This window comes from Anolis carolinensis, chromosome 3 (genome assembly GCF_035594765.1).
Source record: "Anolis carolinensis isolate JA03-04 chromosome 3, rAnoCar3.1.pri, whole genome shotgun sequence".
NCBI lineage: Eukaryota > Metazoa > Chordata > Lepidosauria > Squamata > Dactyloidae > Anolis > Anolis carolinensis.
Window position 1 is genome coordinate 275483467 of NC_085843.1, and position 26736 is coordinate 275510202.

Consider the following 26736-nt stretch of genomic DNA (forward strand, 5'->3'; position numbering starts at 1 on the left):
GATCCTTCTGCTAACAAGCAGGTCCTGGGGCCTTTACGAGAACCCCAGTGGGGACCAGGAGAGTGGACCAAGGGTCTCCTCGGCTGAGCTGAGAGTTTGGGGCTAAGGTCAAGGAGAGGGTCTCCTTCCTGCCAAGGGACCCGGGGTTGGTTTGGGATGGCGTGGAGGCCTTGATTCCCAGGCTGAAAGCAGCAAGGCAAGAGGGCTGTGGAGCTCTCCTTCGCTTGCTGCTTTCAGCCTGGGAAGAAAAGACCTCCAACCGCGGAGCGTGGAGGAGCCCACGCGCGTCCCTAGGGAGAAGTAAGTGGGGCCACTTACTCTCTGGGCCTGGCTTCCTCTCTGGGCCTGGCTTGCTCTCCCCAAAATTAAAAGAAAAAAAGGGGAGCCAAGTGGCAACCTCCCTTTCCTCCTCTCTGGCCCCCACTCAAGTGAAGCTATTGCCTTTGTTTGTTGTTGTTGTTGTTGTTGGACGCGTCCGGTTGCGCGCTCGCTCCCTCCCTCCCCGAGGCGTGTGTGTGACCTGTTGCTTTGCAAAGAGGAGCTCGGAGGGGCCCTTTTGAGTGGCAGCCTCCATGTCCCGCCTCCCCGCCTAAAACCGCGCGCGGCAGGATATAGTGTTGGGGGGGGGGGGGAGCAGAGAGAGAGAGCAGAGAGAGATAGAAGCCCCGCCCCCTTTCATGCAAAACTCCCAGCCGAGGCCGGCGCTCAGTGGAGGAGCCGGGCGAGCTCTGATTGGCCGAGGCGAAGGCATTTATTCCCTGACAAGCCCCCCATCACATGGATGGTTGTCTATTAACTTGTTCAAAAAAGTATCAGGAGTTGTCAAGGCAGAGAGAGAGAGAGAGAGAGAAAGGCGAGGAGAGAGAGTGAGTTGGGGAAGAAAGAAACAAAACAAAACAAAACAAAACAGGGGGGAAAAGAGAGACTTTTTTTCGCTTCCTCCCTTTGCTGGGCTCTTTAAGACTTAAGAGCTCCCGAAAGAAAGAAAGAAGGAAAGAAAGAAAGAAAGAAAGAAAGAAAGAAAGAAAGAAAGAAAGAAAGAAAGGGGGCTCCGAGCGGAGAGAAAGAATAGGGACCCCAAAGAGGGGAGACGGACGGACCAGGAGGAAGAAGAAGAAGAAGTTTCTCCAGCAGGACTTTCTCGGAGGCGCTTTTGTTATGATTCTCCTCGAGTAGCCAGCTCGCCTGCCGTCCCAAGGAAGGAAGGAAGGAAGTTGGCAGAGAGAGAGAGAGGAAGAAGAGAGAGAGAGAGAGAGGAAGAGGCGAAGGGAGGCTCTGCTGCTTGGGGGGCAGCCTCTCCCTCCCCCGTCCCTCCCCAGGAGCCCAGCCTGATCCGGAGGGCCACGCTTCCGACTTCTGCCTTGCCGCCTCCTTCCCTGGCTGCCTGGTCCTGGTTTGCGTTCTTCCTCGGCTCCTTGGCCGCCTCTTTGCCTTCCTCCCCACTGTTTCCCCCTTCTCCTCCTCCCGGCTCTTGGGCCTCTCCCCTCCTCCTTTCTCCTCGGAGCCCATCCGCCCGAGGCCGCCTGCCGCCATGTACAACATGATGGAGACGGAGCTGAAGGCCGCGGGCCCGCAGCAGGCGACGGCGGGGTCCGGGGGCGTCGGCGGCGGCGGGAACAACAACGGCGTGTCCGGCGGCGGCGGCGCCAACAGCCAGAAGAACAGCCCGGACCGGGTCAAGCGGCCCATGAACGCCTTCATGGTGTGGTCGCGGGGGCAGCGGCGGAAGATGGCGCAGGAGAACCCCAAGATGCACAACTCGGAGATCTCCAAGCGCCTGGGCGCGGAGTGGAAGCTGCTCTCGGAGGCGGAGAAGCGGCCCTTCATCGACGAGGCCAAGCGCCTGCGCGCCCTGCACATGAAGGAGCACCCGGATTATAAATACCGCCCGCGGCGGAAGACCAAGACGCTGCTCAAGAAGGACAAGTACACGCTGCCGGGGGGGCTGCTGGCGGCGGCGGCGGGCTCGGGCGGGCTGGGCGGAGGGGTGGGCGTCGCGGGCTCCGCGCTGGGCCCCGGCGGCTGCGCCCAGCAGCGCATGGACGGCTACGCGGCGCACATGAACGGCTGGTCCAACGGCGGCTACGGGATGATGCAGGAGCAGCTGGGCTACTCGCAGCACCCGGGGCTCAACGCCCACGCCGCCGCCGCCGCCGCCGCCGCCCAGATGCAGCCCATGCACCGCTACGACGTGAGCGCCCTCCAGCAGTACGGCGCCCAGCCCTACATGAACGGCTCCCCGGGCTACGGCGCCATGCCGGCCTCCTACGCGCAGCAGGGCGGCTCCTCCTCCGCGCTCTCCGCCATGGGCCCCGTGGTCAAGAGCGAGGCCAGCTCCTCCAGCCCCCCGGTGGGCAGCGCCTCCGCCCACGCGCGCGCCCCCTGCCAGGCCGGGGACCTCCGGGACATGATCAGCATGTACCTCCCCGCCGCCGAGGCGCCCGAGCCCGGCAGCGCCAGCAGACTCCACCTGGGGCCCCACTACCAGGGCGCCGCGGGGCCCGGGCCCGCCCTCAACGGCACGCTCCCGCTCTCCCACATGTGACTCTGAGCGGACTCCCACGCTAGTTTTGTACAGAATCCACCGGACAGGGCCCCCGGAGACTCACGGGGAGGGGGGCCGAGAAAGAGACAGAGAGAAAGAGAGAGAAAGAGACCCCTCCCGCCGTTGAAAGGAGCCAGCCAAGGCCCCTCTCCACTGGCCACTCAATGCGTCCTATGTATCAAGTTTGGGCCAACTTCGGCCTTCCTTCCAGGCGTTTTGGACTTCAACTCCCACCCTTCCTAACAGCCTCAGGCCCCTTCCTTTTCACCCTCAGCCGCTTAAGCGGCTGAGGGTGAAAAGGAAGGGGCCTGAGGCTGTTAGGAAGGGTGGGAGTTGAAGTCCAAAACGCCTGGAACTTTGCCCATGCCTGCTTTATCCCCTGCCAAACTACAAACCCCAGGATTGAGTAGCTATAAGCGAGAGCAGCCAAAGAACAGCTTAAGCGGCTGAGGGAGGAAAAGAAGGAGTCTTAGGCTGCAAAGGTTCCCCTGATGTTAAGTCCAGTCATGTCTGACTCTGGAGATTGGTTCTCATCTCCATTTCTAAGCCGAAGAGCCGGCGTTCTCCTTAGGCTGTTAGGAATGCTCAAAACACCTGGAGGGAAGGCCCAACTTTGCCCATACCTGCTATGTATGCTTCTCTTTCTTCAAGTCCGGTTCGAAGTTGCATTCAGTGGTCAATGCAGATGGGTTTTTTTTTCTCCTCCTGACCCACAATATGTTTTTTCCCCCCTTCCCTTCCTTCTTTCCCCAGGTTCCAACGGAAACAATACTTTGCAGAAACAGGTGTTTTTGTTTTGTTATTTTAATTAAAAAGAGAGGAAACCATAATCTTTAGCGGTAGACTCCAGAAAGAAAGAAAGAAAGGTGGGTAGGAAAACAAGGGGGAGGGAGGGGGAGAGGCGAGGGGGAGGGAGGGGCCGGAAGAGAAGGGGAAATGTTTTAATATTTGCAAGCAACTTTTGTACAGTATTTATCAAAATGAACACGCCACCGAGAAGCCCATTGTTTATATGAAAAGAGAGAAAAAAACAAGAGGGAGAGAGAGAGAGAGAGAGGAAAACTTGAGGATTTGCCAATTATTTTTAAAATACACCTTCAGGGTCTGCTGAAGGCGCTGGGAGAATTAATTGCAGATGGATTTATAGCAGCAAAACACACCATGCAAAAAGGGAGTTGGATTTTTTATTATTATTATTATTATTAAAACAAAGATCTGGACGTTTGGGGTTGTTTTAGCAATTGTACAAAAGGCAAAAAAAAATATAAGGAGACATAGAATAACTACTTGCATACCATGGAACTGTTTTTTTTAAAATAAAAGGGCAAAGGTTTAGGGTGTACTAAAAGAATTTTTTTACGCATTGTTAAAAACAAAACATTGTCTTGCAGGTTCACACGTTTGTTTATTTAAAATAGTCCCTTTTGTTTCCCAACCTGATTCTGTCCCCTTTTCCCCCTCCCCCTCCCCCAAACAACAGCAAAACAGCAATCTGAAATAATTGTGTTTGAGATATTTTCTTATGGTTTGTAATATTTCTGTAAATTTATTGTGACGATATTTTAAGTTCTTTTATTATTATTTTTTTGTCCCTCCTCATTTCCCGTAGTTGTACTTTTAAAGACTCGGCTGTGTATTACCTGAAATCAGTCCGCCGGCAGTCCATGTGTATATATATATATATATATATATACATATACAAATAGACGCGTGTATATCTCCAGGTATACACCTATATGTATATATACACACACTCATATATTTGAACTAATACCATCCTTATAAACAGACTTAAGTTTTTACTCCATTATGCACAGTTTGAGATAAATAAATTTTTGAAATATGGACACCGCAACCCCACCTGAGTCGTCGTTTTCTTTTTGGAAAGCAGAATGCAATTCGGTTTCAGAAATTCAAACCTTGCCTCTCAAGGACTCCTTAGAGCCGGGTGTGATTGAAACACTTCTCGTTTGTTGCCAGAAATCTGTAACGAGGGAAATGTTCTCTTCTGTGTCTTTCTCAGAAAAAAGTCTTGTGCTAAGAGTGAGTTTTTAAACTGACAGAAGCCAAGGCCTAGCCAGGGAAGGAGGAAGGAAGGAAGCCTTGGCCTGGGAGAGCGCGCTGTGTGTGTTGTTGTGTCGCCGTGGCGGGATCCCTGCTCCTGGTGTGTCTTTTTTGTGTGCCTTCGAGGTGTTTCCGAACCTTTCCCGGCGAGACGTGTTCAGGGCGGCTTCGGCTTGGCCTCCCTCTGAGAGAGGCCGAGAGAGTGTGACTCGGGACGCGACCCCAGGCCTCCAGGGAAGTCCGAACTGGCCCTCGCTCCACGCCACTTGTTGCCCGGCGGGGTCCACGCGCGAAGCCGAGCTGGAAGCGGAGCCACGCGGAAGAAAACCCGGCCAGCCGAGGAGAGCGGCTTCCCCCACTTCTCGTCTCCTGAACCAGGGCAGCGGTCTTCCCTCGGAAGCCAGGTATTTCGGAGAAAAGGGGTCGAGGTAAAAATAGGGAGCGGAGGGGGGGGGGTCGTTACGACACCGCCAGGCCAAAAAAAGGGGGGTGTTGCGTTGGGAAGGTGGGTTGTGACTTGCCCCACTTACTCTCCTTCAATTTCCCCAACTAATCTGTGCGTCTGGGTCCTTAAGCACAAAGTCTCGGGAATTCTGCCTTGGTTGGGGAAGGGGGCAGTTGGGGAAATGGAGCCCCTTCCCCTTCCGAAGTCGCTCCCGTCTTGGCTTTCACTTTCTGCGTCTCTCCTTGCCTCTTTCCCCTCTCTTTCCCTTGCTCTTGGTTGGGTCAATCAATGCCAGAGGGACATCAAAGGGCACCATCCGGGATACTTTCCTCGGAAGTAAATCCAGACGGGAATAACAACAACAACAATGGGTTGCTGTGAGTTTTCCGGGCTGTATGGCCATGTTCCTTAAGCATTCTCTCCTGCTGCATTCAAAACAGACAAAGAGTCCTTTCTCCCACCCTGGACTTTCCATAGATATATAAACCTCATTTGCCTAGTTTTCAACAGACCTTACAACCTCTGAGGATGCCTGCCATAGATGCAGGCGAAACGTCAGGAGAAAATGCTTCTGGAGCATGGCCACAGCAACCCAGTTATTCCGGTCATGAAAGCCTTTGACAACAACAATATTATTATTGTGCTGTAGAAGGCTCTCCTGGCTGGAATCATTAGGTCGCTGTGAATTTTTCAGGCTCTATGGCCATGTTCTAGTAGACTGAAACATGGCCATACAGCCCTGAAAACTCACAACAAACTATTATTATTATTATTATTATTATTATTATTATTATTATTATTATTGTGTTGTAGAAGGCGGTCGCTGTGAGTTTTTCGGACTGTATGGCCATGTTCTAGTAGACTGAAACATGGCCATACATCCCTGAAAACTCACAGCAACCTATTATTATTATTATTATTATTATTATTATTATTATTATTATTACAGTAGAGTCTCACTTATCCAACATTCGCTTATCCAACGTTCTGGATTATCCAACGCATTTTTGTAGTCAATGTTTTCAGTATATCGTGATTTTTGGTGCTAAATTCATAAATACAGTAATTACTACATAGCATTACTGCGTATTGAACTACTTTTTCTGTCAAATTTGTTGTATAACATGATGTTTTGGTGCTTAATTTGTAAAATCAGAACCTAATTTGATGTTTAATAGGCTTTTCCTTAATGCCTCCTTATTATCCAACATATTCGCTTATCCAACATTCTGCCGGCCCCGTTTATGTTGGATAAGTGAGACTCTACTGTATTATTATTATTATTATTGTGTTGTAGAAGGCTGTATGGCCGGAACCACTGGGTCGCTGTGAGTTTTTCAGGCTGTATGGCCATGTTCTAGTAGACTGAAACATGGCCATACAGCCTGGAAAACTCACAGCAACCTATTATTATTATTATTATTATTATTATTATTATTATTATTATTATTATTATTATTATTGTGTTGTAGAAGGCTGTATGGCCAGAACCACTGGGTCGCTGTGAGTTTTTTGGGCTGTATGGCCATTTTCTGGTAGACTGAAACATGGTCATACAGCCGGAAAAATTCACAGCAACCTGTTGTTGTTGTTGCTGTAGCTATTATTATTATTATTATTATTATTATTACTATTATTATTATTATTATTATTATTATTATTATTATTATTATTATTAGGACCCCAACCGAAGTGTCTCTGCCTCAATTGGGTTTCCTTCCAGGTTCCAGGCCGCAGCACTTCAGTTTGGGTCCTTCTCCAGAGCAAATGCTCTATGTCAGAGAAGGGAAGTTTCCTGAGAGTAAGGCCAAAGTAAAGCGTGTCTTCAGGCTCCCTTCCTCCCTCCCTAAGGCGGGCCAACGCCATGTAACCCGGGCTCCTGATCCCAAATGCCTGCTTTTATTTTCCAAACGAATGCCCCGCCTGGAGGGCAAGGAAGGATCGATCAAGCCCCTTAAACCTGGCCTCTGACCTGAAAACAAATCCTAAAATGAGACAAATCAAACTCGGGATTGGTGGTTATGTCTGGTGAGCTTTCAAAAAGTATAAAGCAGAACAGGAGGGGCTAAATATGTACTTCCTTAAAAAAAAAAAAAGACAAATGTTTGCTTGTTGTTTCCTCAGCGACGACTTACTCCGTGCCCTCTTTACAGATTTGCTGACTTACTTACTTCTTTCTGTTAACCTCCCCGTTTATTGTAGGGTCTGTTTTTTCAGACTGGATTTTTGACCGTTTAATAGTAGTAGCTGGAAACGGAGGGATTGGGACTGGAAAAAGTTCCTTTCAGATCTCAAACGACTTGTTTCCTGTTAGATTTTTAGTTCTGTCCTTCTTCTTGAAGGGGCTTGAATGCAGATTCCTCGGAGATGGGTCTAGGATTTTTGGAGAGGATTTGGGGGCTATTGGCGGGAAATCCAATTTTGCTGTAGGCCTCGGTTTAGCCCAGGCCAACACCTTTGCGCCCCTTGCCTTGGCTTCTTTCTGGATGGAAAGGGGAGTATTATTGCGAATTAAGAGGGGCTCCCCACCATTTCCTGCCTCTCTTGGGAACCTTTCACACAGCCATATAACCCAGAATATCAAGGCAGAAAATCCCACACTATTTGCTTTGAACTGTGTTATCTGAGTCCACACTGCCTTATATTCGAGTTCAAAGCAGAAAATGTGGGCTTTTATTCAGCTGTGTGGAAGGGGCCTTGGATGCAAAGAATCCAAGAGGAAGGGTTTTAATCTGTTCCTACGTCCAGGGGGGATTATCCGCATTATCCAACCCCTCTTCCCTTTTCCTCAGGAGTCCAAAGCAGACTAGACTTTCCAAAAGATTTCACCCTCTGCCTTCATGCATTTTGACTTATTTGAAAATGTGACCCCCTCAAAAAAAAAGTCAATTATCTGGAAGTGGGGGTTGCCCTGGCTGGGCAGCATTTGAATCCGGCTTCGAAAACTAAACGATTTTAGGCGGGCGCAAGGAAACGAAAGAGAATTCATATATTTGGCCAACTTTCTCCCTTATTTTCTCAGACCAAAACTTCTATCCTCCTCTTCCTCTTTATCATTATTTCTGAAAATGTCTTGGAAATCCTCTCTCTTTAGCGGATGTGGAGAGGACACTGGCACATAGGAAAATTGGCTGAACCAACCGTTATGCATGCAAATCCGGATCGGCTTTCTCGCTCTCTTTTAAAAATACGGTTCACCTAAGAGGCAGCGTTTTTTAGTTCCACCAGTTCTCCTATTTTGCTCCATTCTTGACCTCGATGTTCATATTTCTTTTTATGACCTGAATGTCCAGGAGCACCCCTTCTTCCGTGCAAAGAGTTCCACTTTCCCCAGTGACAGACCCACGGGTGGAAGTGGGGCTCAGAGCCCCAAGTGTCGCCTTTCTTTAAGCCTGGACCCGGCGCAGAGGCAGACCAGGGATAAAGATTACGGGGAAGGATCCCCTGTGATTTTTGCTCCTTTTTCTTTCTTCCCTTTTTTTTACCCCCAGCGTTTTAAAGGCGGGTGTGCGACTATTTCCCTGACCCGGAGAGGTAGATTAACAGGGTTTCTTGGCAAGCCGCGAGGCTGGTATTACCGGCTCTCCCAAGGGGCGAGGGCTCGAATTAACCACTAAATGAATATTTGACAAGGGCTCGTTTGGGGGGTATTATTACTACAAACGGGTCCCTATTGGACTTCGCCAGGGTCAAAGAGCAATGGTTCAATTAATTATTTAGACTGCTAGTAGATTTGGTTGTAATAGCTGTACTTATTCCTTCAAGCGACAGATTCTTGCGGCACAGCAATCTCTGGAGGAGCCCTCTCCCCTCCGCAGCCCCCTCTCCCCCCACATCCACTCAAGGTAAAAGCAGGGGCCTCCTAAAGGCAACCCCCCCCCCCCACCTCAGTTTCCGTCTTGCAAAGAGAATGGTAGGAAGGTAAGGAGACCTCGGGGTTCCCTGAGCCAGGAGGCTTGCTCTTATCTGTGCGATAAACTGCAATAATTCACGGTAATTGGATGGAGGGATGGACGGAAGAGCAGGCAGATGATAGATGGGGAAACCCAGGCGCGCGGGGACAGGCCACTTCTGGAGAAAGTTGTCCCCCGGAGGCCTTTTCCGAAGGAAGACACAGCGGCCACCCTTAAGTGTCCATCCATCAATGGGAAATGTGTGTGATTATGAATGGATCCCTTCTTTAATTTGCATCCCATAAAAGCCACAGTTTGCTACGCACGCCATTGAACTGAGCCCGGTTGCAGTTGGAGGTATATTTTTGTAATGCGTCTGATTATATCCTATGTATGATGATAGAGAAAGGCAGAATATATTTTCATTCCTTCAGGGTGAGTCAGGAGCGAGACCTACAATCTGTATTTTATTCCCACCAAATTCCCTGCCTAAATCCATTCCACTTTGGACTTCATTTTAACTAAATTGTGGATCCGAAAGGCTGTGACCTTGGGCATACTTAAAACCTAATCCAATGCAGTTTTAGGGGACAATCCGATTGAATTCAGTCTCAATTGGGATGACAAGTAACTTCTTGAGAAGCTGATCTTAAATTTGTGCTTAAGGCCTAGGTGTTAAACGCGTTCTCCTTTAAATCCTACATGATATCAGTAAACAAACCCAAACTGGCTCAAGACAGCCCCCTTTTTTAAAGCAACGGGTGTAATATATTGAATAAAAACTTGCTTCTGGGGGGCGGGGGGGGATAATCAGTTTTTTCACATTCCTTCTCCTTTTCGTGCTTTCAACTATCCTTCCAAGATTTAGAACTGCTGTGGAGTTTTGTTAATTTTTGGCCAGGAAAATAAAATAAAAATCCCTAACAATGATGGCGGTGATAGGCTAGTGACTATTGATAATAATGAGAGTGAGATTGACAAGAATGTGTTTTGAATGAATAAGGAATGGGCTGTGTGTGTCTCTGTGTGAGTTTGTATGGAGGGAGCCGTAGTCATGAGAAGCCCAACTCATCCACCTTTTCAGGACTTCTCTTGTCGACCTTGCAGTTTCTTCCCATTAGACAGATTGATCGCCCAAGAGCGATTATGCCATTTGCAATCTCTGCTCTGCTCTCTAGCATCTGGAAGAGGAAAAGGAAAGGCACTTTTTCCTTGTGTGTTGGGCTTGCTTTTGAATAGTTTGCATTCGGTAACAAATCTTTCTTCGGAGAGTGAAGTTTTGGTTCTGGGACTTCTGTCCTGTTGTGTTTTCCACGTTCAGCCTGTTGTTACTGTTGTTTCCGAAGCCACCGCTTTTGATTTAGTAGCTCAGGTAATAATCATAGTTGTGTCTCAGTGTCACTGTTGCTGCTGTTCGCCTTCTTGAGGAAACACTCAGAAAACGGCCTCGTTTTTCTGAGGGTGAATTTCGGATGGAGACCAATGAGGCTGGTTCTCCACTGCCAAAGAATGCTGTTTAGATGGTCAGTGTAAACCCACACAAGGCCGCTCAAACCGCATTATTTGGCAGTGTGGGCCCAGCCTTCTCCTTCCCGGTTTGGGGGGTAATTCGAGTTGTCACCTTGGCAGCTGAAGCGCATCCCGGGCCTTTCCCTTCTGGCCTAGATTTCGGGAGCGATTTCGTTTCCCTCCAGGCAGATCTGCTAAAGGGCATCCTTTTGGGGCAAAGAGGCTTTTCAAATACAAATAACGATGGTGGTTGTCTTGAAGCGTTAGATGCCCCACCGCCACCACATTGTAATGAAGCATTGGAGCACTCATTGTCATCATTTGTTTCAGGAAAGAAACAAGTTCCCTATTATTATTATTATTATTATTATTATTATTATTATTATTATTATTATTATTACTATTATATTGTATGACACAGCAAACAAGATAGACATGCTGGATTTCATATCACAAAATCACAAGTCGAACACTTCCCAAGTGTCTAGGACTGTGTAATGTATTTTTGGATGATGCGTGCAGATCCCAGTAGGGTGGCCTTTTGCAGTTAAATTATTATTATTATTATTATTATTATTATTATTATTATTATTATTATTATTATTATTATTAGAAACACAACAAGATGAGTCCACAGCAGACACTCTGATGGCTGTTGTACTGTATTATTATTATTATTATTATTATTATTATTATTATTATTATTATTATTATTATTATTTTATTTGCGTCTTGTTTCCAAATACCACTTCCATCCAATTTGGGGTCAGAAGAAAAGAGGAGTTGATCCGGGTGCCTTTGGATTTATTTCTGGAGCAGATGCTTGCTTTTTCTATGTAGTCGGAGAGGAAAAGACAAACTCCGTGCATAATCTGTTGGTTTAGAAATAAATCAATACGGTTTAGTTGCAGAAGCTTGGAGAAACTCTCACAAAGGAGTAACACGAGAAGTGGTATTGTGTGGTGAGGGTGCTTCTCCCTTGTCTTTACCTCGATTTAAGGCGACACCCATGAATTCTGGGATTTTCAAAGGCAAGGAATATTGCCAGTTCCTTTCTCTGAAATATAGCCAGGGAGTTCCTAAAGCAGAATTAAAAAGATGTCTCTTGGACACATTTTGCGGTTTATAATTTAGCAGATGCCATTTAGCCAAAATCTGATTCGGTTTTTATTTATTTGCTTGTTTGTTTATTTACTGTATTTATATACCGCTTTTCTCATCCCAGGGGGGCCCCCAAAGCGGTTTACAACATGACAATGGCAAAATTCAATGCCTTGACGAAGGAAGATTTTTTCCCTTCCCTCGCCAAGGAAACGAGGGAAAGCCTTTTCAATGATCCACCTACTTTATCCAATGATTGTGAAGTACATTTCTTTTCTTAAATGTCGTGGATTAATTAAGGTAAAACCAGTCATTTGTGTATTTCTACGTTCTGCAGAAATACCTGCCTTTCTCTTGCGCCGGGAGAGGAAATGGACTCTGTCAGGCGTTTTTGGGGCCTCGCTTCTTTAGCAGAGCCGTGGCTTTCTAGCCTTGGAAATGAGCCTTTCTAAGGGAGAAGCCGTTTTCCCAGTTCCAATAACCTGGGACTGGAAGGGGAAGGTTGATTTCCAGTGTGAGAAACGGGTGTTTCTATTGCAAGGGGTTGTCGTCTCCTGGCTGCCTTCTGGACCTCTCCGGTGTAGTGGAGGGCATGCCTTGGAGACCCACGGAGATCAGTGGGGGAAGTGCCCCCGATTTCAGACCTCCTCTCCTCCTCTGCAAGGACTGGGCACGATCCCCATTTCTCACGTTTTGTGGCGTCTTTCTGGCAGCAACTGCCACCTTTCAGAGGTGACCCTGTCCCGCCTTCGACACCCAAAGGGACACCAGGCCACCGCTGGAAGCAGTCTCCTTGTGGAGAGAAAAAGCGGGGTATAAATAAACATAATAATAATAATAATCAAAAAATAGCAATAACATTAACCATTCAGGGCCACGCTCCCAAAAAAGCAGAGTTTAGGGCCTTTCTGGGCTGTGACTGGGATCCATCAAAGAGTGCACCCACACTGTAGAATTAATGCGGTTTGACACCACTCTAATCGTCATGGCTCAATAGTTGTAGTTTTGCATGTCTTCTTTAGCCCTTTCTACCCAAGAGTGCCTCCTTGTCAGTTGAAGTGATGTCAAACCGCATTAATTCTACAGACAGATGTACCCGGGTTCTTGCTGGAGTCTGTCTTCGGCTGGGCATCATCCACCACACAGTTCGACACCACTTTAACTACCAAGATTCGTTGCTATGAGATCCAGGGATTTGTATTTTAGCGCTTTTGGCCAGAGGAGGCTTAAGAAATTGGAAAACTGGAACTCTATGATTCCGTAGCACTGAGCCATGGTAGTCAAAGTGGTGACAAACTGCATTAATTCTACAGTGCAGACGCATCCTAAGAAGTCCCTGCCTCCAAAACTATCTTCTGGGACCCTGGATACAAAGTCTTGTTGGACCAATTTTTGGGGCGCAGGAATTAAATCCAAGTGGAAAGGGAAGCGGCACGATTCAGACTTCCTTTCATTATAAAGGAATTTTTTTCAAGCCGGTCCTCCCGCTCCTTTAGCTGCCTTTCAGACGCGATCTGTCGCCCAGTTGAGCCGGAATGGAGGGACTGGGAAGCGATGCCTTTGGGGGAAGAAGGAAGGCGCAGGGCAAGGCCAGGCACCTGTGGCTGGAGTGGGGAGGGGGAGAAGGAGTGGGAGGGGTTTGGCCTCCTGAAAAGACCCCACTCCTTTTCAGCTTTTACCAGGGGGAAGTTCTTCCTAAAGTTTAGCTGGAATATTTTTTCCTGTAATTTCAATCCATTGTGTGTGTCCTTTCCTCCATCCAGAGCAGCAGACAGACAACCAGCTTGCCCATTCCTTGATGTGACATCATTTCTATTTAAACACCACTATCATAAGGCCCCTTTCAACCTTCTCTCCCCAAGGTGCGCCCCATAGGGATTCATGGTTCTCTTGTGGATAGATACCCTTCTTAATTGCTGCCCAGAACTATATTCCAGGTGAGGCCTGACTCCTGTTGATGCAATTTAGGATTTCACTGTGGATCCAGACCCGGTTTGTGGTCTAATCAGACTCCCAGATCCCTTTCACAGGGACTCTTTTCAAGACAGGTGTCACCCATCTTATGTCTGTGCGTTTGATTTGTATTGCCTAAGTTAGTACCATACATTTCCCCCTGTTGAAATGCATTTGGTTAGTTTTGGCCCAGCTCTCTTTGGCTCTCCATGAAGTGAGGAAAATTGGATTATTATTGCTGTTATTATCGTTTGTTGTTATTATGATTAGGAAATACCCTGCGCCATGAATTAAGTAGTAGAAAGGGAGTGGGGGTCAGGTGAAAGGGGTCTCCGCCTCTGATGGGAAAGGGGACGTGTACTTTGGGGTAACTTTGGGGACAATGGGGCTAGGGATAGGGCTCAACTTTCTGCACATGCCCAGAGGTCTCTTTCCGCCTACAAGCCTTTTTGCCAAAGCTTAGGTCCTGTTCTTTGGGAGAAGAGAGGAGAGGAGGAAATTGGATCACCTCAGCTGCAATGTGTTGTTGTTGTGTGACTTGTAGCCGTTTCCTGAGGCAACCCTATCACGGATATGTTTCGAGGGGGTTTGCTCTGGGGACTCCTCTAAGTGGGTGGCTGAATGGGGACTCCAACCCTGGTCTCCAGAGTCCTAGCATGCGTTTACATTGTAGAATTAATACAGCCTGACACCACTTTAACTGCCAGGACTCAGTGCTATGGAATAATGGGAGTTGCCATCTCTAGTCTTCTCTGCCAAAGATTGCTGGGCTTTGTTATCCTACAACTCCCAGGATTCAATAGCATTGACTTTTTGGATCATGTGATTTTAATATTTATATTAGGATGTTTTAAGACTTTGTTTTAGTGTTTAAATGTTGCATATGCATATGTTTAATGGTTTTAATAATTTTAATTTATAACTACAGTAGAGTCTCACTTATCCAACATAACCGGGCGGCAGAACATTGGATAAGCGAATATGTTGGATAATAAGGAGGGATTAAGGAAAAGCCTATTAAACATCAAATTATGTTATGATTTTACAAATTAAGCACCAAAACATCATGTTATACAAGTTTGACAGAAAAAGTAGTTCAATATGCAGTAATGCTATGTAGCAATCACTGTATTTATGAATTTAGCACCAAAATATCACGATGTATTGAAAACATTGACTACAAAAATGCGTTGGATAATCCAGAACGTTGGATAAGCGAGTGTTGGATAAGTGGGACTCTACTGTATATGTTTAATGGTTTTAATAATTTTAAATTATAACTATATGTTATTGTTTAGTTATTATGATATTTTTTTCTATCATATTGGCACTGAATTTCCGCCATGAATATGTTGCTCAGGGGACGCCATGAATATGTTGTAAACCGCCCCAAGTCCCCCCCAGGGGTGAGAAAGACGGTATATAAAGCTAGTAAATAAATAAAGAATAAATTGACTCATGGCAGATAAAGTCGCGTCAAACTGTATTCATACCACAGTGCAGATTCACCCTGAGCCCAACCCTTAGGCCACTACACCAGCTCTCTGTTGTTGTCGTTGTTGTTGTTGCCCCCTTCAGAAAGTCTGGGAGGAAGTGAGTGCCCTTCCTCCCCTTCCCTTCCCTTTCCCTTCCCCTCCCCTTCCTCCGGGGCTTAAGCCCTTACAAATTGCCAAAACTTGGGGACAGCGGAGAAAATAATTAACGCATTAAAACAAGCGGCGAATTCCTCCGGAGGGGCCTTATCACCCTCAGCCACACTGACTTCATCCCCTCCTGGTATGCTAATGCCCTCTGACGTCATCGCCGCCCTCTCTCCGATTTCTTTACTTATGCATATATATTATATGCATCTCTAGACATATATATATACATACTGTGTATATATGTATATGTATATACATATATATAGATGTGCATAATTCTCTTTGAGTGTGTGTGTATGTATGTGTATATATATATATATACCCTACACATACCAAACAAAAAATGTAACTGTACAAAATATTGGTATTTGTTGATACCACCTACATTGCTTGTATGTCCCACAAACAATATAAAGAAATTGGGACTTTCTCTTGTTTCTTTGAGTCTTTCCCTTCATGCTCACCTTCCCTTTCCTTCTTGCTCAAGGCACCAACGCCAAACTGTCCAAAATCTCCTCTTCCCAAAGGTGATGTTTTCTATACTATGAATAGAAAATGCGCACATCAGGGTCTTCCAGGGTCGCTTTTAATGGGAAATGGTTCTACTCTAGGGTAAGAGGCCTGCTATGGAGAGAGGCGTTGCTTTGGGCTATTGTGATCCGGTAAAAGAAGGACTTGTCTCTCTCTGGGCCTGTCTTCTGGGGTGGATGGAAATCAAAGAAATCCCTTCCAAAAAAAAAAAAAGCGCTTTGAAAAACTATTATCCGAATTTGGCTCCGAAATTTTAAACGGATAAGGGATCTTGACTCTACGAAGGACTACTCCACAAAATCCTTAATGTAAACCCTTTTGTATTAATGATTAGGATGTTGACAGTCGGGACCCCATATCCACGGATTCTGTATCTACGGTTTCCACCATCCGAGGCTTATGCACGCGCACACACACACACACACACACACCCCGGGAAGGGTGGAACCCATAGATATAGATAGATAGTTAGTATTCCATATATATGGTGTGTGTATGTATGTGTATATATGTCTCACACACACACACACACACACACACACAAACACACGTATGTGTATGTATGTGTGTGTGTATATATATATATACACACACACACACATATATATTGTGTCTCTCATATAAAATGGCAAAACCAAGATTTACTTTTGGGAGATATCTCTCTCTCTCTCCCCAAAGTCGATCTTGGTTTTGCCATTTTATGTACAGGATGCCATGTTACTATGTTATTGTATATAATTAGACTGGAGCATCCACTGATTTCCCTAAAGGAAATTTAAGTCTTAGGCAAACACTTTAGCTGGGAGTTGTAGTCCCACAAGATCTAAGAAGGTCGGTGCATCACCAAACCACAACTCTCCTGATCCCATAGCATTGAGCCGTAGCAGTCAACGTTGGTGTCAAACTGCTTTAATTCTGCAGTGTAAATGCCCCCTGAATCTGGTTCCTGATTCCCAGTTCTGGGGCAAAAACCAACTTCGACTCTCGCAACTTGATTCCAGTTTTCAAATCATCCGCATTAAAAGTCTCCAAAGAATCGGACTTCAGGATTTCTAATTTTTTAAATAAATAAATAAATAAATAAATAAATAAAGTTTTTTTTGAAAGCTGCCTATTTCGTCTTCCCAACTTTCCTCTCCTTCCTTTAAAAGGAGAAAAGTTGCCAACAGGCGCTAGTTAACTTCTTCAGGAACAAATCTCTCCCCCCCCCCCCCCAAAAAATGAGGAGCCCCACGTGTAACTTTATGGCACGATTTTGGGAGAAGGAGGAGGAGGAAGGGAGGGGGGAGAGAGAAGGGCTGTCACTGCGTGGTGAAACCCGGTGTGTGTGGATTGGTTTGAAAAGCAGGGAGAAATGTCGTGAATTGAGTGCTGTCAGCGCCGTCTTCGAGGCTGATGTGCCGAATGAATGGCTGCGGCGCCCTGAGCCGGTGCAGGTGCTCGGGCTTTTTTTTTTTTTTTAGGGTGGGGGGAGGTTTTTCTCTGAGGAAAAAGCCCCTTCCCCACAATAGACCACACACTGCCAGCCAACGGGGCATCGCCTAAATACACTCACCCCCTCCCTCTTTTCTTTCCTTGAGTTCACAAAGTGTTGGCTAGTTGCAGGGTGGCTTTTTTTTAAGAAAAAAAAAGAAAATTAATGAACCTTTGGGCCGAAGACAAATAAAACTCATTTGATGCTGGGTGTCCCATCCCCTGGCGAGGCACTTGGAAGAAAGAAATGCATCTTTCAGGGTCAGCTTTAGTTTGGGAAACCAAGCGGGTTGATACTCTGTAAAAGTTTGCCAGGAAATGAAAGACGGTGGTTGAAAATAAAGGTCTTTTGTGGATGGAAGAGGGGGATATTTGTCCCCATTGACTGGGTTTAACAGTGATGAGGTTGGGGATTTACTTAGAAATTCAGATTAATAATAATAATCATCATCATCATCCGAAAATACATCACACAGTCCTAGACACTTGGGAAGTCTTCGACTTGTGATTTTGTGAAACGAAATCCAGCATATCTATCTTGTTTGCTGTATCATACAATAAATAATAATAATAATAATAATAATAATAATAATAATAATAATAATAATAATAATAATAATATAGTAATAGGTTCAAGGTAGGACTCCTGCAAAGTCTGGATGTGACTCTGCAACTATTTTGGTAGAAGCTCTTCTCATGGAGATGCTTGAGCAAAATGGGGACATTCTAGATTCTCTCTTTTGCCCTGAAGCTTTAATAAAAGAAGACACTCCTAAGGCACGCCAGTATAAATCCTATTCTTAGTGGCGACTCGAGTAAATCCCTGGAATCAACCGAATGTCTCTACATCTTGACTCATCATTCAACAACGGAGTGAATTGGTCTACTCTGATGGGGAATAATTAACCAACAGTATTCCACATTGAGGCAGTTGTTGGATCAGAAATGTATCTTCTTGCGAGTAAAAGTTAGGAATCATTTCATTTTAATGGGACTTGGAGCTAAGGCTGTGCTTCCCTGACAGGAAACACCTCCGGGACGCATTTATAATAGACAATTAGACATGGAGGGACACCCGACTGCTACCATCCCATTCGGTGTAATGTTTCCTCGGAAGTAAGTCTCACGAAAGGAGTCTTTTTGAACTCATTCTATTTCAAGCTTCAGATTTGTCTGATATTGTCTAATGAGCCATCGCATTAACTCCATGGATTTTGGGATTTCAGCTTTGGGTCCACTTAAATTAGTGGTTCTCAACTTGTGGTCTGTGGACAACCAGTGGTACGCAAGAAGGGATAATAACACAGCCCAACCAAAAAAAATCGTCTTATTGTCTTCGTTTTTAGGGCTGTTCTTGGGGTTATTTGGGGAGTTGATTCAGAAGATTGCATTGGATAGATCACATCAGCTCTAGATGATTAAATATGGTTTTCTGTGGGCGAGCAGATGGCGACTACTGGATGGCATATGTTCTATATCAGAAACTAGAGCTGATGTGGTCTAACCAATGCAATTTTCTGAATCAGCTCCCCAAATAACCAAACCGAATCTAAAGTTGACTAAAAACTGATTTGTAACCATTTTGGTATTAATGTTGGAGAGTGGTCCCTGGTCGAAATGGTCCCTGGTCAAAATGGTCCCTGGTCAAAATGGTCGCTGGTAGGCCTGTAGCCAGGATTTTGATTCGGGAGGGGCTGGGATTTTTGGGGGGGGGGGGCTGAGTCTGGTGAGGGGGGATCAACCCTAGCAAACCTTTTGTATGTTATCCGAATACCCCCATGCATATGGGATATATTGAGCATGGTGATCAGATCATGATATGAATAAATATAACAGTTTAAATAATAAATGTAAGGCTTTTTCGAAGACCACCCTGAGAATTTCGAGGGGGGGCTGGAGCCCCTCAAGCCCCCTCCCCCCCTACATGCCTGGTCCCTGGTCAAACAAAGGTTGGGAACCACTGACTTAAAGCTACTCAGGAGCAAGCAGGCTCTCTCCTATGGCGTGCAGTTTCACATCTGCAGCTGGGGAACACAAAGTACCTCTAGAACCAAATCCTGTCGTTAGAGAGGTTTAATTGCTTGCAAGGAGTTTGTTTTTCGGATGGGCCTGCCCACCGCTGAAACGCTTCCTGTTCATTTCCAGGATTTCGTGTCCCTGGGAACCTTTCTGCATCTGAATCTCAGCCACTTTGATCTGAATTGGGGTGGGAGAAGTGGTATCTGGCGTCTTCTCCAACTACTCATTGGATCCCAGACTTATTGAGAAGACCCCCCCCGAAGCCATCTGACCAAAGCTTAACCGCCTTGATTTTGGCTTGGGTTCAGCTTATCTGAAGGACAGTATTTCTCTGTATGCGCCTTTTAGAATAGTAAAATCATCTGGAGAGAGCCTTCTTTCTCGGTGTCCTGCCATCCTCTCTAGCTCTTTAGTGGCAACAAGGGAAAGGGTTTTTCGGTGCCTGGCTTGCCCCCAGACCCTTCCCCAAAAGACCAGGGGGTTCATCTGCCCTTAGGCGTTTAGGGAAGGCGAGGCAGGATACTGGGGATGGCATGGGATTGGGGAAGGGAGGCTCTAAATGTAGTTTAAAGCGTATTTGAATATTGGTATGCTTCCTGACACAAATATACACCCATCCATACAGGTTTGAGTGCAGTTGCTTTGTTTTGGATTGTACGGTGTGTCACGTTTGCTGCAAGCCACCTTGAGGGCCTGAGGAGGAGAAAGGCGGGTTAAACATAAAGTAAATCCCTAACCCGCTGCGTGGGAGCTTTGAGGCGCCCTTTCCGAGAGGCTTCTTGGTGAGGCATCGCGCCGAGGAAAGGGCGCCGCGTTTGCTTATGAAAAAGCATGTAACCGGAAAGGGGGGAAAGAGGGAGGGAGAAAGAGAAAGACAAGCAGCAGCCAGCAGAAGAAGCAAGAGCCCCGGGAGAAGCGGGAACTGGGGGATGGGGGAGGGAGAAGAAGGGGACCCGATCACGCCTCCCACGCCCTCCACGATTTTAAGGTTTGGGAACAGGTTTTGCATTTTATTTGGCAGACACGCCACAAAGGGCCAAAGAAGCAGTGCTTTGCCGGTTATGGTGTCTCCTTAAGGGCGGTTTTGAATAGATACAGAAGTACTCTTAGCTCCAGCTAGCTCCAGACTCCCACGAAACCCCAGGAGAGAGAAAAAAAACCCTTCATGCGCATCAGTGCTCTGTGGCTTGTGTAATCCCCATCCGGGCCTCCAATTGCTTCCAGGATTTCCTCGGGTCTGCTCAGTGAAACCACTCCCGTTAGTGCCACTTTGAAACTGCACGAAATGGTCAGTGTAGATGGGGACCGAGGAATAGAAGGAGGGAGTCCAGGCGTGACACGGGGGTCGGGTTTGGCCTCCCGAGGCCTCTCAGAGACCCCCACGGAGAACAGGGGAGGGGAGGGGGGCAAGGAGGAGGCATCCCCACCAGGCAGGGTCTCTGCCCTTTTTCTCAGTTAGACGTGAGTTGGGCTGAGACAGACGGAAGGACGGAAGGAAGGAAGGAAGGAAGGAAGGAAGGAAGGAAGGAAGGAAGGAAGGAAGGAAGGAAGGAAGGAAGGAAGGAAGGAAGGAAGGAAGGAAGGAAGGAAAGGCAAGGCTCAGTGAGGAGACCCTGCCAGCACCGGTTGTCCCGTTGCTGTGCCCATCATTGACCCTCCTTATTCAGGCCCTACTCCCGGTTCCACGACAGCCTTTCTCCATCGCCTTACTTGGGGGCACCCACTGAAGTGAGAAACGAATTATAAACCTAATCACCGCTTTCAAGGCATACGTGGCTTAAAAGCGGTTATTAGGATATATGTGTGTGTGTACACATATATGTTTGAAAGCGGGAGAAGAGCGGTATATAAATAAAATAATAAAATAATAAATAAACAAAAGCAGGTGTTATATATAATGTGTGTGTATGCATGTGTATATATAAAAACATTGGTATATAATTATTTGAATGTATTTCTTAGGATATATATATATATATATATATATATATATATATATATATATAATTTTCTTAGGGTATATATATATATATATATATATATATATAAATATTCTATATTGACTCAAAAGCGGTTATTAGGACACACACACACACACACAGGGTCAAAGCTAGAAAAAAATTCGGGGGTGTGTGTGTTGAAACTATTATTTAGCGAATCATGAAGAGTAGTTCCATAACGCAAAATAATTTAGAAATCAGGCTCCATCGATAAACTTCAGTGGATACTCAAGACAGATAAATTTCAGGGGACACTCATGGGGATTTGGTTAACCAGTTAAAATTCATGAGTTTAAAAAAAATGAAGAAATTCGGGGCGGGAGGGGGGGTTGAACCCCTAATCTTCCCCCTTGGCTACAGCCCTGTATACAGATACATATCCGAATACATATAATGATTTGAAAGCAAGTATTAGGTTTATTATATATAGATAAGGTAAAGGTTTTCCCCTGACGTTAAGTCCAGTCATGTCTGACTCTGGGGGTTGGTGCTCATCTCCATTTCTAAGCCGAAGAGCCGGCGTTGTCCGTAGACACCTCCAAGGTCATGTGGCCGGCATGACTGCATGGAGCGTGTATGTATGTATGTATATACATATATATATACTCGTATATATATAGACATTGTTTGTGTGTGTCAGGAGCGACTTGAGAAACTGCAGATAGCTTCTGGTGTGAAAGAATTGGCGTCTGCAGGGACGTTGCCCAGAGGACGTCCGGATGTTTTACCATGTCCCCGCATGGGGAGCTGGAGCTGACAGACGGGAGCTCACCCCGCTCCCCAATTGGAACCTTTAAGCAGTCCTGCCGGCACAAGGTTTTAATTCATTGCGCCACGGGGGCTCCATGATAAACGTTACATAGATGACTTGAACACATTTATTAGGTTTATCATATATACAAAATATTTTAACGTCATTCTCGATATATATATGTTTAAAAGGAGGTATGAGGCTATCTAGGGCCAGGGTGCGAGTTGAGGGTCCCTGTCCCTCCCTCCCTCTCTGCCTGCCTTCTCTCCCCTCCTTTCACTCGGTGGAGGATTTTAATTAATTCCTAAAACATTTCCAAAGGGGAACCCGAGAAACAGATTCGGGAGAGACGGGGGACGGGAATTAATTCTTAACCATCATCACTGGAGAGATTCGCACACGGCTCTTCTGTCCCTTCTTTCAGTAGCTTTTCTTCCTCTTCCTAGCCTTCTTTTGAGCAGGATGCTCGGAATGATTTTACATTTCCAGCCTCATCACCTGGCAAGTTAAATTTGGAAGGAAGGCGAAGGGGCTGCAGACCCCACAGCCCGGAATGCGGCAAGGACACCCGTGTTGTCACCCCTTCCATAATTTTTTTAACAAAATGCTAGCATCTTGTTGGATTACTAATTCGAGTTAATATGATCTTTATGGCCACATAACAGTGGATAATTGGCCGCCTTTCCCCCCGGCGCCACAATGTAAATCGCCCTGGCTTTATTATTTAATAACCTCCGAGGCTTGGGGGGGACCGGGCCCCCACCGAGAGCCCCTTTTCTTTCCCGCGACGTGTTGCGGGGCCAAGAACAATGCCGGCCTAATTGTGGAGATTTCAGAAACTTGGCTCCTGGAAGTGACCAGCCTCGAGGTGGACGGCGCTTCAGCAGATGTCGGCACTTTCCCCTCCCTCCCTCCCCGGCCCCACTTCTTGGAGGTTTTTCTCCCCCTTCCTTCGCTGCACATCCTAGCAACAACCTCAATCTGGCCGAAGGGAGTCCAAACACACTCCGGTGCCTCCTCCGCCTTGGCTGCCAGGCAGGTTCTTTCTGGAGCAGCAGGAGGAGAGGAACAGCTCTTTAAAAAGGCGCATACACAAAGGCACCCTCCTCCCCTTACTTGCCTTGTACTGGATGAGGTTTCCTTGCTCCCTTTTCTCTTCACCCAGCCCTCGCTTTCCCCCTCCTATCAAACTGGAGACTTGAAGCCTCCCTGGGGTTGACAAACCAAGTGAGAAGCACCCTTGGGTGCTTCTCACTTGGTTTGTCAACCCCAGAGAGGCTTCAAGTCTCCAGTTTTGGCCCCCAGATTGAGTCCTGGAATCTCAGAGTTGGAAGAGACCTTAAGAGAGATCTAGCCAGACTACCTGCCGAGCAAAAAGTAATAATAAATTTGTTATTGTATGCCTTTCGGGTTGTGTGGCCATGTTCCAGAAGTATTCTCTCCTGACGTTTCGCCCACATCTATGGCAGGCATCCTCAGAGGTTGTGGCATGGATAAACTAGGCAAGGAAGGTAAATATATATCTGTGGAGAGTCCAGGGTGTGACAGGAGTCCTTTGTCAGTTGGAAGTCAGCTCTAATGTTTCAGTTAATCACCCTAATTAGCATTGGAAAGGTTTGTTTCTTGCCTGGGGGAGTCATTAGCCGTCCTTGGGGCTCCTCTGCCCTCAGAGTGTTGTTTCCCATCTGCTGTTCTGATTTTTGAGTTTTTAAATACTGGTAGCCAGATTTTGTTCATTTTCATGGTTTCCTCCTTTCTGTTGAAGTTGTCCACATGCTTGTGGATTTCAATGACTTCTCTGTGTAGTCTGACATGATAGTTGTTGGAGTGGTCAATGACTCTGAACAAAGGATGCCCCCCAGGCAAGAAACAAACCTTTCCAATGCTAATTAGGGTGATTAACTGAAACATTAGCGCTGGCTTCCAACTGACAAAGGACTCTTGTCACACCCTGGACTTTCCACAGATATGTATTTACCTTCCTTGCCTAGTTTATCCATGCCTCACAACCTCTGAGGATGCCTGCCATAGATGTGGGCGAAACGTCAGGAGAGAATACTTCTGGAACATGGCCACACAGCCTGAAAGACATACAACAACCCTGTGATCCCGGCCATGAAAGCCTTCGACAACACAATAATAACTTTATTTTTATATCCTGCTACCATCTCCTCAAAGGGACTAGGATGGCTTACAAGGGGGACCAAGCCAGAATATGACAGGTAGAAACACATTTAAAACATAATGAACAAAATACAATTTAATTAAAAACAGTAGAATATAAAAGCATCATTAAAAATGAATCGGAGCAAACCTCAATAACCAGACCCAGGCATATGAAAACATAAAGTGACAAGATATATAAAGCACAATAATGGTTCAAAACATATGATGTACACAATATGTATATTAGCGCATCATATACCTATATACTCAAGTATAAGCCAACCGAAAGAGGCACCTAATTTTATCACATCATATACCATATATACTCGAGTATAAGCCAATTCAAATATTAATTTTATCACAAGAAAACTGGGAAAACATTGGCTCAAGTATAAGCTGAGAGAGGTAAATTTCAGAAATAAACATAGAAACCAATAAAATTACATTAATAATTAATGTAATAACAATAATAATATCAGAGTGAAATAATAAATGTATTAATAATAATAAAATAGAGTAAAACAAATGTAATACTAACAATAATAATAGAGTAAAATAATAAATGTAATAATACCAATAAAAATAGAGAAAAATAATAAATGTACCATATATAATCGAGTATAAGCCAACCAGGACCCTCACTCAAGTATAAGCCGAGAGGGGCTTTTTCAGTCCTAAAAAATGGCTGAAAAACTAGGCTTATACTCGAGTATATACAGTACATATTACATTCACTAAATCCGTGCCAAGTCCTATGGTATCATATGGGATAAACAATGCAAAAGTTTATCCCATATGATACCATAGGACTGGGCACTGATTTAGTGAATGTAATATGTATATGATGCTCTAATATAAATATTGTGTACATCATATGTTTTGAACTATTATTGTGCTTTATATATCTTGTCACATTGTTTAGAATAGACATCTGTGTTTATCTATTAGTATATGAAAACACAAAGCCATCTCAACTCATTACTGTCTGACAGAAATGCTGGACCATGCTAACAATCAGAGAAGCCACTGAAATCCACAAGCATGTGGACAATTTCAACCGAAAGGAGAAAACCATGGAAATGAACAAAATCTGGCTACCAGTATTTTAAAAAACCCTAAAATCAGGACAGTAAATAAAGAACAACACTCAAAAGACAGGGGAATTCCAAACAAGAAACAATCTGGGGCAGCGAACACCTCCCAACAAAAGATTCCCTCAGGCAGGAAAAAGCCAGGTTTTGAAGCTGTCAGGCTATTCAGTGCTAATCAAGATGGCCAATTGAAACATTTACTCTTTCCTCAAGCAGACAAGAGTTCCTTCTCCCACCCTGAACATTGCACAGATATATAAACCCCACTTGTCTAGTTTCCAACACCTCACAACTTCTGAGGATGCCTGCCATAGATGTGGGCGAAAGGTCAGGAGACAATGCCTCTGGAACATGGCCATACAGCCCGGAAAACTCAAAGCAACCCCGTCTGATTTGTGTTTAGAAAACCTCCAGAGAAGGGGACTCCAGTACAGGCCCAAGCAGCCTATCCCACTGTCAAACAGTTATTACTTCTTACCCTCAGGCAGTTCTTCCTAAAGTTTAGGTGGAATCTCTTTTCCTGCAGTTTGAATCCACTGCTCCATGTCCCAGTTTCAAGGGCTTGTCCCCTCCTCAATATGACCAGCTTTCTAAATATTTAAACATGGCTATCCTGTCCCCTCTAGGCTAAACATCCCCAGCCTCATAAGCCTCTCTGCATAGGGCTTCGGGTCCCTTGAGTGGCCCTGATCTCCCAGAGAATCTTGCCTTTCTTCTTGATGCCTCAAGGCGATTTATGGCAAACCTGTGCTGGGCTTTCTTGGCAAGATTAGTTCAGAAAGAGAGTTGCCCTTGCCATTCTCTCAGTCTGAGAGAATCACCCAGAGGGTTCCAGGACCAAGTGGGGATGGATGGCACTCATAGTTCAGCACTCAAACTACAGGGCTCTCTTCTTCCAGCACATTCCATGTCAGGTTTGTAAAGCTGTAAGTAGCTGCAACCTGTTCTTCTCCCTTTCTCTATCTTTCTAACACACGCACAGTCCTTCTCAGTTCGTGTGAAACTGACCAAACTGACAACAAGGTGCGAGATGCTAATAGACGGTCAGTTTGGGGGTGGGTGGGAGTGGGGGCCACCTGTTTCCTGGGGGCCACCTGTTTCCTCACACCCCACGAGGAGCAGCCAGGAACTGCGGAGGGCTCTGTGGATGTCCAGCTTGGAGAAATGGAGGCGAGGTGGGCACATGAGACTCATGTGTCAATATATGAAAGGAGGTCATATTGAGGAGGCGGCAAGCTCTAGAAACTAGGACAAGGAGTAATGGATTGAAACTGCAGGAAAAGAGTTTGCACCTACACATTAGGAAGAACTTCCTAATGGTAAGAGCTTTTTGGCAGTGGAATATCCTGCCTCAGAGCCTGGTGGAGTCTGCTTTTCTGCAGGCATTCAAACAGGCTGGATGGTCATCTGCTTTGATTGTGTGCTCCTGCATGGCTGGAGTTGGGCTGGATAGCCCTTGGGATCTCTTCCAACTCTTATGATTCTAGGTAGCTGTGAGTTTTCCGGGCTGTATGGCCATGTTCCAGAAGCATTCTCTCCTGATCTTTCGTCC

At 45.9% G+C, this 26736-nt stretch overlaps 1 long non-coding RNA gene across 23 annotated transcripts in view; it reads left to right on the plus strand.

Annotated features, from left to right (window-relative positions):
- The window catches only part of sox2 (SRY-box transcription factor 2), a 533219-nt gene that overhangs the window by 462618 nt on the left and 43865 nt on the right, over positions 1-26736 (plus strand). For 9 of the 23 annotated variants that reach the window (XR_001730053.2, XR_010004860.1, XR_010004863.1 and 6 more), the window contains exon 1: positions 338-5013. The exons of 12 other annotated variants lie outside the window; for them this stretch is intronic. This is a non-coding gene — a long non-coding RNA (SRY-box transcription factor 2). Of the gene's footprint in view, positions 1-337; positions 5014-8953; positions 8976-26736 lie in introns of those variants that run through there. 2 more of the 23 variants (XR_010004872.1, XR_010004878.1) reach the window with 2 other exon arrangements.